Raw genomic sequence first — 15,991 nt, 5'->3', positions numbered from 1 at the left:
TACCTAAAATTATTCTTATTCCCTCGAGTCTTAAGCTTTCGACTCGCTTGTGCTTGGTAAGCAATGGGAATACCTAAATGAACCTGTACTGATCGCAGACGATCAGTCGTTGAGGACTGACAACCTATTCGTTAAGTATAGTCTTCGATTACGCATAATAATTACAAATATCAAGTTCAAACTTACACTTGCTCTCCTTAAGCAAGAATCTGCTCAAGAAGCGATTAGTACAATACGAAGGTAGAACCATTATCCCCGTTGACTGGCAATATAGGGATATACTAATTACTTATTAACGTTACACCACTACCAGACGCCTGAGCGAAACGCAAAGGGATAACGTTCGACTATTACATGCTTGGCCAAAAGGGCTTATCCCGTTATGAGTCGCAAAGGTAAATGTGCTATTTTGGTTTAGGACAAGAGTATAAGGTAAGCAATATAAGCTTACGGGTCACAAGTAGGGACCTTTGGTCGCTTCTGTGGTAAATGAAGTTAAATTAAAGCGTTACCTTCAGTTCAGATAAATCTACCTTCGATTATAAGAAACAAATCATGCAGACATGTTAAATTTTGGGTAAGATTAAAATTGGACGTTTGATAAAAAACGACGACGAAAATGATAAATAAAAAACGAGCATTTGTGCATCAGGTATCGTCTCAATAAGGATGATGTTATTTGTGTATTTTTATAGTAGGTAGTTAACTCGTGTGTTCACTGCAGTTAGCAGAGCTTTTAGGGAGGTGGAATTGACTGAGAAAAATGTTTTTTTTTCTACTCGTCGAGTATAATCTGTGTATTACAACTTCATATGCAACAGCAAGCTTCGTTGCTTAAACACGGTACTCGACTGATGAAAAGCTCTCTATTATATCACGATTGTATAAAATACTATTATGTATCTATTTTATACATTTTTGCTAAAAATAAAACATTTGCTGAAAAAAATTGTAATGCTACAAAACACGAGTTCATTCATTACATAACCGGGCATCAAATTTGATTCTGAACTCACCTAAAATGCAAATCTAGGAGTGGGTGAACACGAAATGGAATATTAAATAAGACGCTTGATACGGCATCTACGCTCTCAATTAAATTATGTTATTTAATAAGTGTGCTGTGACATGTAAAGTCATTCTCAGAGGGCCTACCGCGAACTACGTTCGACGTGTTCCCTCTCTGTCGCACTTGTAAATTCGTACGTAAATGTGACAGGGAGGCAATACGTCGAACGTGGTTCGAAGTAGGCCCTCAGATTCGGTGGCTACCGCGAACATTGAAGATTTGTAAGATCTCTAGATGGAGATTTTTACCAGAATTTAATTGCTAAGCTCTTTTGGCAGCTGAATTTGAGCTTCGGGAATGGTTTACGATCTGCCTATTAATCTACCAAGTTTACCTGTTATCATTATGTACATGTGTAATTGCTCCTCCAACTTTCCGCACCACACATGACTTCAGATCAGATTATCATATAATCAGTTTACCACGGGGCCTGGTAAACTGATGCTGTGATTGTTTTCTTATCACGTGTAAATCAGGAACTAAAGATAAGTACTGTAATATTGAGTTTCTGTGTTTCATTAAGAAAAGTCTTCTCTGAAATTGGTTAGATGGTCGTGGCATGGGAGCAAGCGGGTGCTTCCCCTATGTTTCCTTGGACGTCGTGCACGAACTATGTCCTATGTGTTTTTTCCTGGGTCAATCGTGAATGAATTTGTTTACTTTAGAGACTGACGTTTTGACACGGATTTCACCGGTTGTAGTCACTGATAATTAAAGCCCCAGTAAAATGAAAAACAGAGATTCAGGTAAACCGTGTTTTAACAACCCGTCGATAATCTATTAATTAAATGGTGGGGGTAGCCCTCTAGTCGCAGAATGTAAGGTGTTAAGGAAGATTCTGAGACCCGTCGAAAGAGACGATGGCAGTTAGATTGGAGGATTCTAAAGAATGCCGATTAGAGCAGGTTTCTGATAGCTGAGCCGAATATAATAGTTGAGACCAAAGCACATGTTCTCCGCTGGCTCGGCCACCTCGAAAGGAGGGGTGAAGATCGGGCAGTCAAAAGAGCATACTTGGGTCGACCGTCTAGACGCCATCCTGTAGGTCATCCTAAATATCGGTGGGCGGATAGTGTGGGGCTAGATTTCCATGAGCTCGGCGTTGGCGAAAGCTGGCGTGATCCGCGCTGGACCAGTAAAATGGCGTGCTCTTCTGTTTGAGGCCAAGCTCATATTGGGTCATCGCGCCAACCAAGTAAGTACGTAAGAGGCCGGTGTCGATTTTAGTCGCAAACATGTAAAATTGATAGATTTAGTCGGTGAAATTGTACACCTTTTGTTACCTAATTAAAATAACAAGTACTGGTTTCTATTAGCACGTCTTCTTATCTTGCCTCTTATAATTTTTTTGAAAACACTCACTAAATTAGTAATGATTTTTTTTCTGATGGACGTTTAGGTAAACGCGCGTAAAGCACTGATTTTGTCGCTCTTATGTGTGAATTTCGTAAAGTTTGGACTTCTAAAAATGGTAAATTTGTTTTACACATATTCTGTACTTGATCTTTATCAGATTACATTTTTGTTATATGACTTAGAGTTCGAGAAAATGAAAGTTAAACGAATTCAATTTTCTCCAGAAATTACTTTAAAACAAGTGATAATTTCTCTGAAAATCGACTTAATTTCAACGTAATTTTGATACTTACGAGTAAACAATCTACAACATTTGCTGAAACTATTCTTATACATCAATTTGTACAATTTACCACCATAATTTTTTGATGAATTTTTAGAAACTGCCCCTTCTCTTCATATATTACCGGTGACGCACGCTCGCGATCTCAATATTAATATCAATAAAGGCAAGATGAGAAGACGTGTTAATAGAAACCAATACTTGTTATTTCGATATTACGGAACTAAACGTGTATAATTTCAACGACTAAATCTATTAATTTTACATTTTTGCTCCAAAATCGACACCGGCCTCTTAAGTAAGCCATTACAAATTTCGAATCACCCATATATCACTTCATAATTATTATCAACAGTCCGACACGTAATACTCGCAATATTCGCGAACAGATCTGACATTAGATTCCTTGGCGACAATTTCTGAATCTCAAAGTCGACGATAAATCCCTCACTATTGTAAAGTTTGTATAACTGAGACTGGGCTAAATTAGTGCAAATGCTCAAAAAGGCGTTGGTAAATTTAATTTGAAGAGCGCAAATATCATCGTTGTCTCACGAACGACCCCAGCGGCCCTTAGCACGACTTATCGGCATTACAGTCCACCGGACTCCACGTCAAGCACATCTCGAATGCGATTACTAGTCCTCCGCTTATACCCGCTTCGTATTTATTTTATTATCCCAATGAAAAGCTTATAGCTCCGCTGTTAAACGTGAATGAATCACGGTGGCTTTTCTTATAGGTTTTTGTTATCATATTTAATTTATTACCGTGCAATAGGATTTTATTAATGGTTTGATGATGTAATGTAACTGTGATAATGATTTCCAATAATTATACACTTTTTGTTATACATAGAAATTATTAAACATACATTTTGATTAGGTACTTTTTATACATTTTTTATTATTTTTATTTAAGTAGCGAAATGGCTACAAGGATGATACCTACAGTAAAAGTAATATATATTAATGAAAATCCTAATCAAACGTCCTTCCTTTCCGGGTAGTCCCCCACTTCAACTGACCTTTTGTCCAGTTCGGAAAATGTATCGTATGAGAAAAAAAGGCGTATTCGGAAATTAATAATTCAATCTGGATCAGTTATGTATCTGATCCAGATATAATTATTAAAATCCGAATACGCCCGAGAGAAGCAGTAAGATTTAAGATTTACTATTATAAGGCTACGTTCACCCGGCATAATTTATTCCGTATACGAGATTTTAGCGAACTTACTTAGTACTAAGTGACAACAAAATTTGTAAAGTAACTTTGAAAATCGTTTACACGGAGTATATGCGTGAAATATTTTGTAAATATCATGTACCTACCAATATATTCTTGTACGCCGCTGCCTCCTTCTAATATACCAAAATAAAAGAACCTGAACACGAGGTTCCATGATGGCGTGACACTCAACGACTGGCGGTTATACCTGGGCCCTGTAACAGGAGCAATCAGTTAAACTGTAGGCTGTACTCCTCAATTTGACCAACATTTGTTCAGCTACTTTTAAAAATAATTTTTGTTTTGATTTTTAGTACCTACATTAAAGTTTATTCTAAGACGCAATGTAGCTATTGCGAATTTTGTTATTTTAAAGCTTGAAAAGCAACGTCAATTAGAATGATGATAGCGTACATTGACGATAATAATTAATTTGTATGAAACTTCATAATTTTTAAAAGTTGTTAAACAAAAGTTTTATTGTTTGAGGAGTACAATATATTTATGTTTTAGTTATTTGCTCGTGTAACAGGGCCCACCCGGTATATTAAATATTTCATTAATTTATTTAATGTATGTATGAACGTCTTGCTCGGAGTAACTAACCCACACAGTTAAATCATGACAGCGTCAAAAGCTGCCGTTTACATCTGAGCGGGATTAGGCAGAATCCCTATCAATTTGCACACACGGTCTTCTTAGCTCACAATAAAACCCTTTTATATGGAGATAATCCAATTTGTAGCTCACTAATTCACAGAGACGTGGCGTACGACCCGTATCTCGGTTTTGACGTAAATATTTCACATTAAACCTGAATTTGCCAACCCAATTATAATTTTATGCACACTGTAGCTTGCGATATAAAAATATGGAATATTTTGGAAATATTGTGTTTATTTTAATTAAGAGGAACTAGGACAGATGCTGTGAAGCGACCGCGCTGATCAAGTTGCCTGCTGACCTATCATCGATCGAACATGCTAAATGATTGCCTACTCAGTCTGATTTCTGTGATTGACAAGAGAATAATAATTATTATTGTTAGCGTGTATGTCATAGACACTGTGTCAGACAATTACTTAGATAGATAGATAGATACTGTGTACCTAGACTAGATACTAAAATTCCTATGAGTAATACACTTACTTATTCCATACACAGCTTTGATATGTGAATACTGCTTTTCCACAAGGATTAGCGTTTAAGATTTTAAGCTTGTACTTATCCCACTGTTGATTAGAAAGCGACAAAATGCATGACTCGGGAGGGACATTATAAAATCACCAACGTACCATTTATTTGTAAATATTGCCTCCGTCCTACGACTGTCCAATTGGCGTAAGACGCGTATGTACGAGTATTATTACTCGTATATATTCGTTTGCAATCACGTTTTAAAAGGTCGCATTAAATGGTTTTGATGTAAATGCGTAATTGGTGTTTGCTTAACGCAACGGAGCGACACGTCGGGTGGAATTACATTTGGTAATTTGAGACTCGAATTAATATTGATTTTGATCAGTTCCATTAAGTGACTTGATGTCTGTCGGTATGCTACGTTTGTATTATATCTACGTCAGCTTGTGTTAATTCCACAGTTCCCAAAATAAACCTGTCTAGTAGAACAGACAGCAAAAGTGTCAAATTCGAAAAATGCAACATAATCACTAGTCGAAATCATTAGTTATCATGTGTGGTGTTTTTTTATACCACATCGGTGTCAAACAAAACCTTTTTCATTTGTATGTTAATATTAACTCAACAGATATGATTAGAAGTATGCTTAGAAATTTTAAATAATAGGCTATGCATAATATAGGTACCTAATAGTATTATACGCGCATAAGTACAATAACTACTTACTTTTAATTACGTATTGTTGCACATACTAAATAACTAAATCTACTAGCTAGAAACTAATTGACGCATTAGGCTCATTACTTAGTTATGGTGGTGTCTCAATTATATTTGCTGCCCAAGATTATTGACCTAATTCAGGCATTAACATATTCAAATATACTATTAGATATACAAATGTTCATTCACACAGTAAGATATTACTGCGAATATGTGTTCGAATTTGTAGAGGATCATAACGTCAGGTGACACCAAAACTCACTAATTACCACTACAAGTTCATAGCGATCTTATTCTCTGTCGTATCGCTCTTGACAGAGCGGTCGTGGTCACGTTGAGGCGTCCGCATCGGTAGTAGAGGCGGACACAGCTCTTCGCACGATCTCCCGCCATCTCTCTGTTGGCGGACTGTCTGGCACACTCAGATACGCGGTTTCCCTCTGCGGATTTTATAATAGTCAGTCCAGCGCATAGGTGGTTTGCCGTGCGATCTGGTTCCCTTCACTCTTCCTTGTATGACCAGTCGCTCTATGGAGTCGTTATCTCGCCTAGAGACATGTCATGTCCAAAGTACTGCAGTTTGCGCGACTGTACTACGGTCGACAAACGCTGTGTGATGCAGAGCTCCTAAAGTATGGACACGTTGGTGCGGAAATCCATCCACGATATCCCAAGCATCTTCCTCCAGCATCAGATATCTCCAGATATCTATCTTCCCCTTTTCTAACTCGCGCACTGTCCACATCTCTGCCGCGTAAAATTAAAGGGAAATAAATACGTGTTTGCACGAGCCAGATCTTAGTGGCTTTGGTAATGTTGCGATTCCTCCATACTTTCCTTAACTTCTCCATCGCAGTTCTGGTAATAGCCATGCGTCGTTTCGCTCCGTCTACGCAGCCGCCGTTGTTTGAGATTAAAGTCCCGAGGTAAACGTAAGTCTGAACCACGTCACAGTTCGCAATCTGTATCACGTTATGCAACAGTAAAAGCCATGAAAGCTTCAGTTTGCTACAAAAGCGTATGAATAACGCGCGGAAGTCATTCGTATGTGTGTGCCCTGAAAACTGCAATGCGTCTCAAATTCCGTCTCGAGTGACTTCGCATGCACCGAGTATAGTTTACGGTCAAGAGGGCACGACACGTATCGCCGCGGTCCTAACGTATGCCATCAATTTTAGATGACCTGACCTGTATGTAGGACGTGGCTCACATCGCAATCAAGCGAGCTGTTCATTTGCTTGTGCGTTGTCTGCAACATGCATTAGTTTGCTTGCAGCAAAGCACGAGCTTGACTAAATACGTATTAATGATAGCTGAATAACGATAGCTTGATGCTATTTAGTACATTCACGAATGTTGTTAGCTACGGGACCATAATGTTATATTTGAATTTACCTATACATATTTCTTATGAAATTACGTTTATACTTTTTTTATTTCGGCATACATATTAAGCAGATCGTATCGGTTATAATGTTGACCGTTTGTGAATTATTTGCTGAACAAGAGTTGTAGCTCGATTTTTATTTATTGCCAGCCAAATTTTTGTATGCTGTCCAAATGATTTAGTAGTAGTAGTAGTAAACTCTTTATTGTACAAATATACACATTAAAAATTACATGGTACAAATAATAAGATGTACAAAGGCGAACTTATCCCTTTGAGGGATCTCTTCCAGTTAACCTTTGAGTAGATGAGAGGAGAAAGTGAAAAGAGGGTGACAAATGTAGCAAAATGTACAACAAGGTACCAGAAAGATAAAGGATATAAATACATACAAAATTAATAGGATAAACATATAATATATTACACAAAAAGGAATGGGGAAAATACACTACAATACAAATATGATTTACCGGCTATTTTTTTTGCAAATCAGTTTTAAAAACGGCTGATCATTTAATTTTCTTATTGGGTCAGCGAGAAAAGGGTAATTTTTGACAAACTTCTTTTTTAATGCCGATCGATCACAATCCTATTCAGGATCAAAAGCTTGTATAGGACCAAAAATAATTTTCGGCTAGAAAAGCCACAAATCGAGGAAAACTTTTTTCATACAATTTGTATGAAAATAAAGACTTATTTTTCACATGCTATTTTTTTATGCCAATCGATTCCATTTCTATCCAGTATCAAGAGTTTCCTAGGGGTCAACTTAAGATAATGTATATATCACATTTACTATAGAGAAAAAGTGAAATTTTATTCACATTTTTCTATCTCGCCCAGTTCTACAGTAATGTCTTCGAGTAGAGTACACAAGAAGAAGTGAAAGGAAGGAAGGAAGGTGAGTAAAGTGTTCTGTAGAAGTGGGCGAGATAGAAAAATCCGAAAATCGTTTTTTCCAGATCGCAATTTTCGCCATTCGCAATTTTTACCATTTTATTTTTTCTCAATAGCTTCCTTTCCCGAAAGCATTTCTAACCATTCGCATATTTTCCCATTAATTTTATTTTCCAGTAGCTTATTTTCCTGTTACGTTTTCTAACCAGTCGCACATTTTCCCAATTTTATAATTTTCCAGTAGCTTATTTTTCTGTTACGTTTTCTAACCATTACAGGAAAATAAGCTACTGGAAAATAAAATTAATGGAAAAATATGCGAATGGTTAGAAATACTTTCGGGAAATGAAGCTATTGAGAAAAAATAAAATTGTAAAAATTGGGAATGGCAAAAATCGCGATCTGGAAAAAACGATTTTCGGAAAAGACAGTACACACTCATGTCTTCATACAGTATTATGGTATCAATTACAAAAGAGACCACTGCGTCCACTGCATTTAACCAGATGGATCAAAAAAATCTATAATCTATATTTGCGATGCCTTCTGCCATTTATAAAATGGTAAACGGACATGTAAATCTATCCCTATTCAGGTTAACCCCTTAATGGCGGCCCAAAGAGAAAATGTTCGATACGCAAAGCTCGGCGCTAGTTCGGCGCTAGTCTGATTCTGTTTTGACAATTTAATATGATTTTCACCTCATTTTGATACGACCTTCAGTCGTGTGTGTCACTATCCGGTATCCGGCCTATCCGGCCATATTTTAACTAACCGGCCGAATACCAACTCAGGCATAGGAATCACCCGCACCAATAAGCCGAAATGCATTATGAAACTACTTCTGATTGCATTCCGGCATTGATTGTTCACGGTCAAGGGCGTATCAAAATAACAAAAACCATATCTATTTAACAGAAAAATAGAATTGGCCTCCTAGTGATGCAAGTGTTGTTGGCTAAATCCTTTCAAATATGGATACGGAGATTCTGGCTTCCGACGATGTAGTCTATTGCACTCTTGAATATCGACGCGCCAACTCGAGAATAAGTCGCAAATAAGATCCTTTAGCCATTTTGTGATTTGTGCTTCTTGAAATAAAATATGTATAGTGGGTTATTTATGTCTTTATTTTGCACAATTAACACAATCCCACAAATGACTCAAATAAACACTATACCACAAACATCTGCTACGTATACGTATAATTTATTGTGTATACCTATAGTAATAATATGAATTAGTAATAATAGTAATTATAGTTAATGCAAAACAATTATTTTGTTATTTACTAATTTTATGATGTTTGATGTTTGAAGTATGACTATAAAAAATACGTTTGCAATTGTGTTTATTTTGAAAACATATTTACATACATAAAACTTACTTAGATCTACTCATCTAAACAAGTGACAATTTGTAAGTGGTTGAATCAGTTTATCACACTAGCAATAAGCCCAAGTATAACTGTAACTTCCGAAAACTTGATTCGTCCTAACTCCCAAGTTGCGACTTATACCGAGTTAAGCTAGTTTCTCCCAAATACCATATTAAACACTTCATTGTGACTGAATTTAGCTATGAGATACTCAATTATTTCTGAAACGACGACGTTAATTGTCATCTATTAATAATTGCTTCCAGAATGTATTAAATAAAAATGCTAAATTTCTTCACAAGAGGAACAAAATGGTAAAAACAAATATAAACTACTTGTTTAATGTGAAAAATGTAAGCACTTATTACAATAAAACAGACTGAAGCTCGCTTTTCTCGTGAAACTTCGCTTGAAGTATACTAATTATGAGGTCTATTTACTCGCGATTGTGATTTTTTGTATTAATTAAGCTTTTTGCTTTGTTAATTATCCTCGACCATTAGCCGAGGAACGCGCTTGACCTCAAAATTGTTAGATATTTTGTTTATTCTCAAGAGGGTGTGTTGGGGAACAATAAGAACTTTTTGTAAACAAAGGCAATGGTAGCAGGTAATGAATATGCTGGAACAAAGCACCGAATGCGGCCCCTCATTACCTATTCACTCGTTGTGCCTGCCTTAAAAATCATTTATAAAAGTCTTGATGAATGTTGGCCCTCTTCATTTCATCTGTCTACTTTTTATCACGGCAAAATTGTTCAACATGTTTCAACACGTTTCTGTATCATATGTAAATGAATCAACGTTTTTAAATTAAAACATTAATTTAAATTGTTAGTCGCACAGTGGCTTATCGGTAGAAAGCAACAATAAAAGCCTTAACGATCAGATTACTTATTGGAAAACCATTGTCGTTGAAGCCTTTCAGACATTTTACAATAATATGCAATGTCGTATTGAAAATTTATCTCATTGATTTACTTTGTTTGTCTGTTTTTGATGACATTGGTAATACTATTTATAGTCTGCACCTTCTCAAATGATTTTTTCGCCAAATACCCTAATCTGTTAAACAAAAGCCTTTGTTCCTTTTGTGTGTGCGCGTGCCCATTGTTGGTGAGCGCGTGGCCATTGTTGGTGACCGCATGCCACTCGCTGATATACAATGAGTCAAGTCAAGAGTCAAAATATTCTTTATTCAAATAGGCAATTCAAATTTAAAAGTACTTGTTGCTAAGTACTTTTAAATTGTCAAGTTTTACAAATATTATCTTAATCTAAATCAGAGCAATTTATTGATGCAGTTATTATTGTTCTTAAAACATTGAATTATTATAGATATGTCAAACTTATTAATGGTCACGCGCTCACCAACAATGGACACGCGCACGTACAAAAGGAACAAAGGTTTTTGTTTAACAGATTAGGGTCTGGCGAAAAAAATAATTTGAGAAGATGCAGACTATTTTTTTTTAATAGCCCGTTTAAGTGTCCCACTGCTGGGCAACGGCCTCTCCCTTTGATCTCCACAACTCCCGCTGTTGTGCTTTTTCCGGCCAGTTACCGATGAAGGTGTCTAAGTCGTCCCGCCATCTCCGTCTGGGCCTGCCACGTCCGCGCTTCTTTTGGTGACACCGAGAATAAAATAAAATAAAATAAAATTGAAGTATGTATGCTATCTACTGACGATAACGACCTCAGTAGATTTTATGGACAATACTTTTAGGAAAATAGATCTCAGATTCAGTTTTCTTATTTTCTTAAAACAAGCCTAAATACACCGATTTATGAAAATGTTTTTTCGCCTTTATTTACGGTGAAATCAGCTTTCTCAAAGGCAAAGATAGATATAACTCCGTAATAGATGGATACAGTCTAAGGAAAAAACGTGCCTTGAAAATAAAGAAAATTTGATTCTCGATCAGAGGGCGCTACTAGCTTTGGCCTACTGTCGTATAGGTGGCGTTGACGGTTTCGTTTGTTATTTAACAATTTTAACGCATATCAGTGAAAGAACATGGGTCAAAATCATAAAAATAATTAATGCAAATAAAAAAAATCATTTAAGCTTAGAATAAATTTAAAAGTGGAAAAATTACTGCCTTGGGTGAGACTTGAACTCACGGCCTCTGGATCGATACTCCAGCGCTCTGCCAACTGAGCCACCAAGACCTCATCCATAGTCAGCAAATCTTCCCACTATATGGGTCTAGGGGACCCTAGCGACATCTACCGTAAGAGTGTTACACTTCTTAAACGGCGACCGGAGTACCAAGTCATATTGGAAATTCACCAGTTACGATGTGCTACCCATTCTAAATTAATTTTTAACAAGCAGAAACGTCTGCGATCGATGCTATTAAGCTTAGAATAAATTTAAAAGTGGAAAAATTACTGCCTTGGATGAGACTTGAATTCACGGCCTCTGGATCGATACTCCAGCGCTCTGCCCACTGAGCCACCAAGACCTCATCCATAGTCAGCAAATCTTCCCACTATATGGGTCTAGGGGACCCTAGCGACATCTACCGTAAGAGTGTTACACTTCTTAAACGGCCACCGGAGTTCCAAGTCATATTGGAAATTCACCAGTTACGATGTGCTACCCATTCTAAATTAATTTTTAACAAGCAGAAACGTCTGCGATCGATGCTATTAAGCTTAGAATAAATTTAAAAGTGGAAAAATTACTGCCTTGGGTGAGACTTGAACTCACGGGCTCTGGATCGATACTCCAGCGCTCTGCCAACTGAGCCACCAAGACCTCATCCATAGTCAGCAAATCTTCCCACTATATGGGTCTAGGGGACCCTAGCGACATCTACCGTAAGAGTGTTACACTTCTTAAACGGCCACCGGAGTTCCAAGTCATATTGGAAATTCACCAGTTACGATGTGCTACCCATTCTAAATTAATTTTTCAATTAATTAATAATAATAAAAAACTTAATTAATTAATTTTTAAGTCTCACCCAAGGCAGTAATTTTTCCACTTTTAAATTTATTCTAAGCTTAATAGCATCGATCGCAGACGTTTCTGCTTGTTAAAAATTAAAAAAAATCATTTATCCATATTTAAATACATTTTATCGTATTTTTATAAATCTTCATTTTTAGTTTTAAAGTGTGTCGACAGATGACAGTGAATTTACTGGGGTTACAAAATTTACTATGAGAGTACCGCTCTAGTATAAGTTACCTACTCTATGTCAAAGGCTATGCCAGGATAAGCTACAATACATTTGCATACTTGTTACTAATAGAAAGCCACATCATTAATAAAAATTACAAGCCAAAACTCGCTGGGGGCCACCTGGAGGCAGATTCACTTAGCTTATCCTGACATGGCCTTTAAAAAAATCGCCATTCATATGGACTTAATTGCTTAACATGTTTTTAGATAATTTCATTATTTAAAACGAAAAAAAAACTTTTCTTATACTAATGAAATAAAACTATGAAAACGGATTATATCGCGTATATTGAATTTATAATACATCCCGACGTTTCGAACTCTTTACAGCGTTCGTGGTCAACGGGTGACTGAGGAAAAATTACAAAATGCAAAAATACCCACATACTAAAATAATGAACAATCATAGACTACAAACTTTAAGGCTGGTTGTACATGCAAAATCGGTTCATAAGGCTAGTTATACACTATAATTATTTTTCAAGTAAAGATATATATATATACGCGATAAAAATAAACTATGCCGGCTCCAACCCTACACCACGGACCCGAGAAGATTTAATTCCCTCCTAAATTGTAGGAGGGTATCCCAATATGGGACCGGCAACAAACTCGGCGGGACACATCTTTTCAAAACATCAGAATGTCCAGCATCATCCAACACTACGGTCTCACAGTCTATGTCTCGCTTGCTCCTTTATCAGGTGGACTACAGGATCCCAAGCTGGTGGTAGAGAAAAGCCATCTTCCCTATTAAAGTTTAATTTCATGAGTAACTATCGCGGTAACCGAAGACAATATTTTCTTATACTAATTAAATTGATGTAGGTACCTATGTTTGTGATTATATTTCATTGTACCTACAAAAAACTAATTGTTGTTGAACTCATTTACCTACAGATAAAAAATTATATAAACTGCTTTTGTCACCGTGTATACTCGTTGCCATATCATCCCTAAAACAGACATCTTAACCGTCGAGCATTCACGAGGAGTGGGCCCTATTTACATTCTGCGCATCTAGAATTCTGACAGTAATATCAGACTCAGCTTAATAAATCAACATCCACAATTTGTGTGAACTAAACATAAGTTAGTTGGCGATAAGTAAGCGTCTGGGGCGATTATGGGAGGAGTTGTGATGCAACCTCGTGAGACCAAACTTGAACAGCACCATGCTTAGTCATTTGCGATTCTCGCTCTTTGTAGCTATTCATCTACACTTTATGACGATTAAGGAGTACTTCTATATTATTCTATATTTAAATTTTATAACTGATTCCACTAACTATCATCGTAGATAAGAATACAATAATGCATTTGATTCTGTTTTGTGTTTTCGAAGATTTAATACTAAATTTCGTATCGTATTCGTAATAACTTACGAATTTAGTATACTTATTATCTTTGTAGGTACTTTACAGTTTTGCTGGCATAGTAATGTTAAAATATTTTACCATTGACGTAATACCTCTAAACTATAATTACTTAAATTGGCATATAAAAATTTTTAAATACCTAACACACGCACATAACAATGGAAATTAATTTCTTGTCATTGTCACTTTCGAGAACCGCCGCTATAAAAACTCCTAATAAAAGCCTTGATTTTACTCAAAGTGCGAAATTAATTCAAATTAAGGTATCACTTAAACAAGAAATATGCTTAAATGGAGCTGAACAGAATTCGTTAAAAATAAGTCGAACTCCATTTTAACTTCTTTATTAAGTTACAGAATTTGTAGAATACAAATCTATTGTGTATACTTTGAGATTCAACTTGCAATAGATGTTCAAACTTTTAAGATAAATTGCTGGATTGCAGTAGATTGCTTCTCAGATTTTGTTATGCCTTATTTTGAGGCAGTAAGGTTTAAAATAGTTAACTTTCCAATTCGAAAGTAGATCGTGTCGTGTTATCAGAAGATGCGATTCTATCAATGTGAGTTCTAAAAGTACGAGTAGAATGGTAGATTTTAATAACAAAACTTCCGTGACACACAGACATATTAAATATATTAATAACGGGTCACTCACGTGTTTTAAGTCGAAAACGCTCGACATGTTTTACTCCGTACCGGACTCGAGTCTGCGCCGGTCCGTCACCGTCGACGCAAGCTCCTGATGACGCTCCTCGGTACGGAGTGAAACATGTCGAGCGTTTTCGACTTAAAACACGTGAGTGACCCGTTATTAATATATTTAATAGAACTGGAGTTATATTACCTATACTAAAAACTTAAACCAGTTATCTGCTTTAATCAAATCAAAATTGTTTTGTATTGAACATTGAACCCGTATCCAACTCACTCCCTCGAATTAGATTGTAAAACTATTTACTTCCTAACAGGAAACGTGTTCGTAGGTATCAATTGATTTCTTTCCAGTATGGATCCAGTATGGATTAGATATTCAGAAGCTCAAACTCTTCGTCATGTAACGGGAGAGTTAGCGGATACCAGCAAAAGGTCGCGTGTATAACCATCCTTATGCAAATGTAACGATAAGATGCCTTTAGGGTCAATAAACTGTTACCTCACTTTTATGACACAATAAGTCTCATTCATTGTCTTATGTTTTCCCCATATGGCTTTTTAGGTCATGTAGTAATTTTCAGTGTTAATGTGTTTCTTGTTTGTTTCAGATTGTTGGTACATCGTAACAAAGGAACCATCGCCGAGGTATGTGCGAGTGAGATACTATGTAGTTATATGTACGGAGTTTTTTATGACTTGGTTAATGGTTTGTTAGTTATTACATCGAACTTGTCACAAAGAATGGAATTTGAGAATGATTTCAGACATGTACTTACAGAAGCTGATGTCTTAAATAGATATAATCTCTTACAAGGAGAGTATTTTAAAGATTGAATTGTACAGTTACCTCCAAGAACGCCCTTTCCGAACAAAGTAACAGAAGTGACCCGTTGTTTCTTACTGAGCTCTTTAGCCTTTATTATTAGCAGAGCGAAGGAGCCCGCAGGCATGGGGTCTCAATTCGACGAACATATATTCATTGATATATTCAATGCTTATAATCATTGATGTGTTTGCTAATAACGGTCAATTAATGATAGTCGTTCCGTTATAAATGTATAAAATAAAATAAATATTTCGTAGATACTATTACAAGTCTGACATAGAACAATTCGAACAACATCTACAATAGAATAATTCGCAGAACGGTCTACCGTTATTTGTAAGAATTGTATAATGATATTTTATGCCAAATCTTAAACGATGAAGAAGGAAATTACGGTTAAACTCTATTCTAGATTAAAATGTAAATCAAACCACTGTAAATAAAAAAAAAATATAATAGGATTTATCTTCATTAGCTG

At 36.2% G+C, this 15,991-nt stretch overlaps 1 long non-coding RNA gene across 1 annotated transcript in view; it reads left to right on the top strand.

The window, feature by feature from the left end:
- The window catches only part of LOC134743590 (uncharacterized), a 199,626-nt gene that overhangs the window by 49,465 nt on the left and 134,170 nt on the right, over positions 1 to 15,991 (top strand). The window contains exon 2 of the long non-coding RNA XR_010128031.1: positions 15,296 to 15,332. This is a non-coding gene — a long non-coding RNA (uncharacterized LOC134743590). The remainder of the gene's footprint in view (positions 1 to 15,295; positions 15,333 to 15,991) is intronic.

The sequence above is a fragment of the Cydia strobilella genome, chromosome 8 (assembly GCF_947568885.1).
Source record: "Cydia strobilella chromosome 8, ilCydStro3.1, whole genome shotgun sequence".
In the NCBI taxonomy this organism is placed as follows: domain Eukaryota; kingdom Metazoa; phylum Arthropoda; class Insecta; order Lepidoptera; family Tortricidae; genus Cydia; species Cydia strobilella.
Note: the sequence above shows the minus strand (reverse complement) of the source record. Positions and strands in the feature narration are given on the sequence as shown.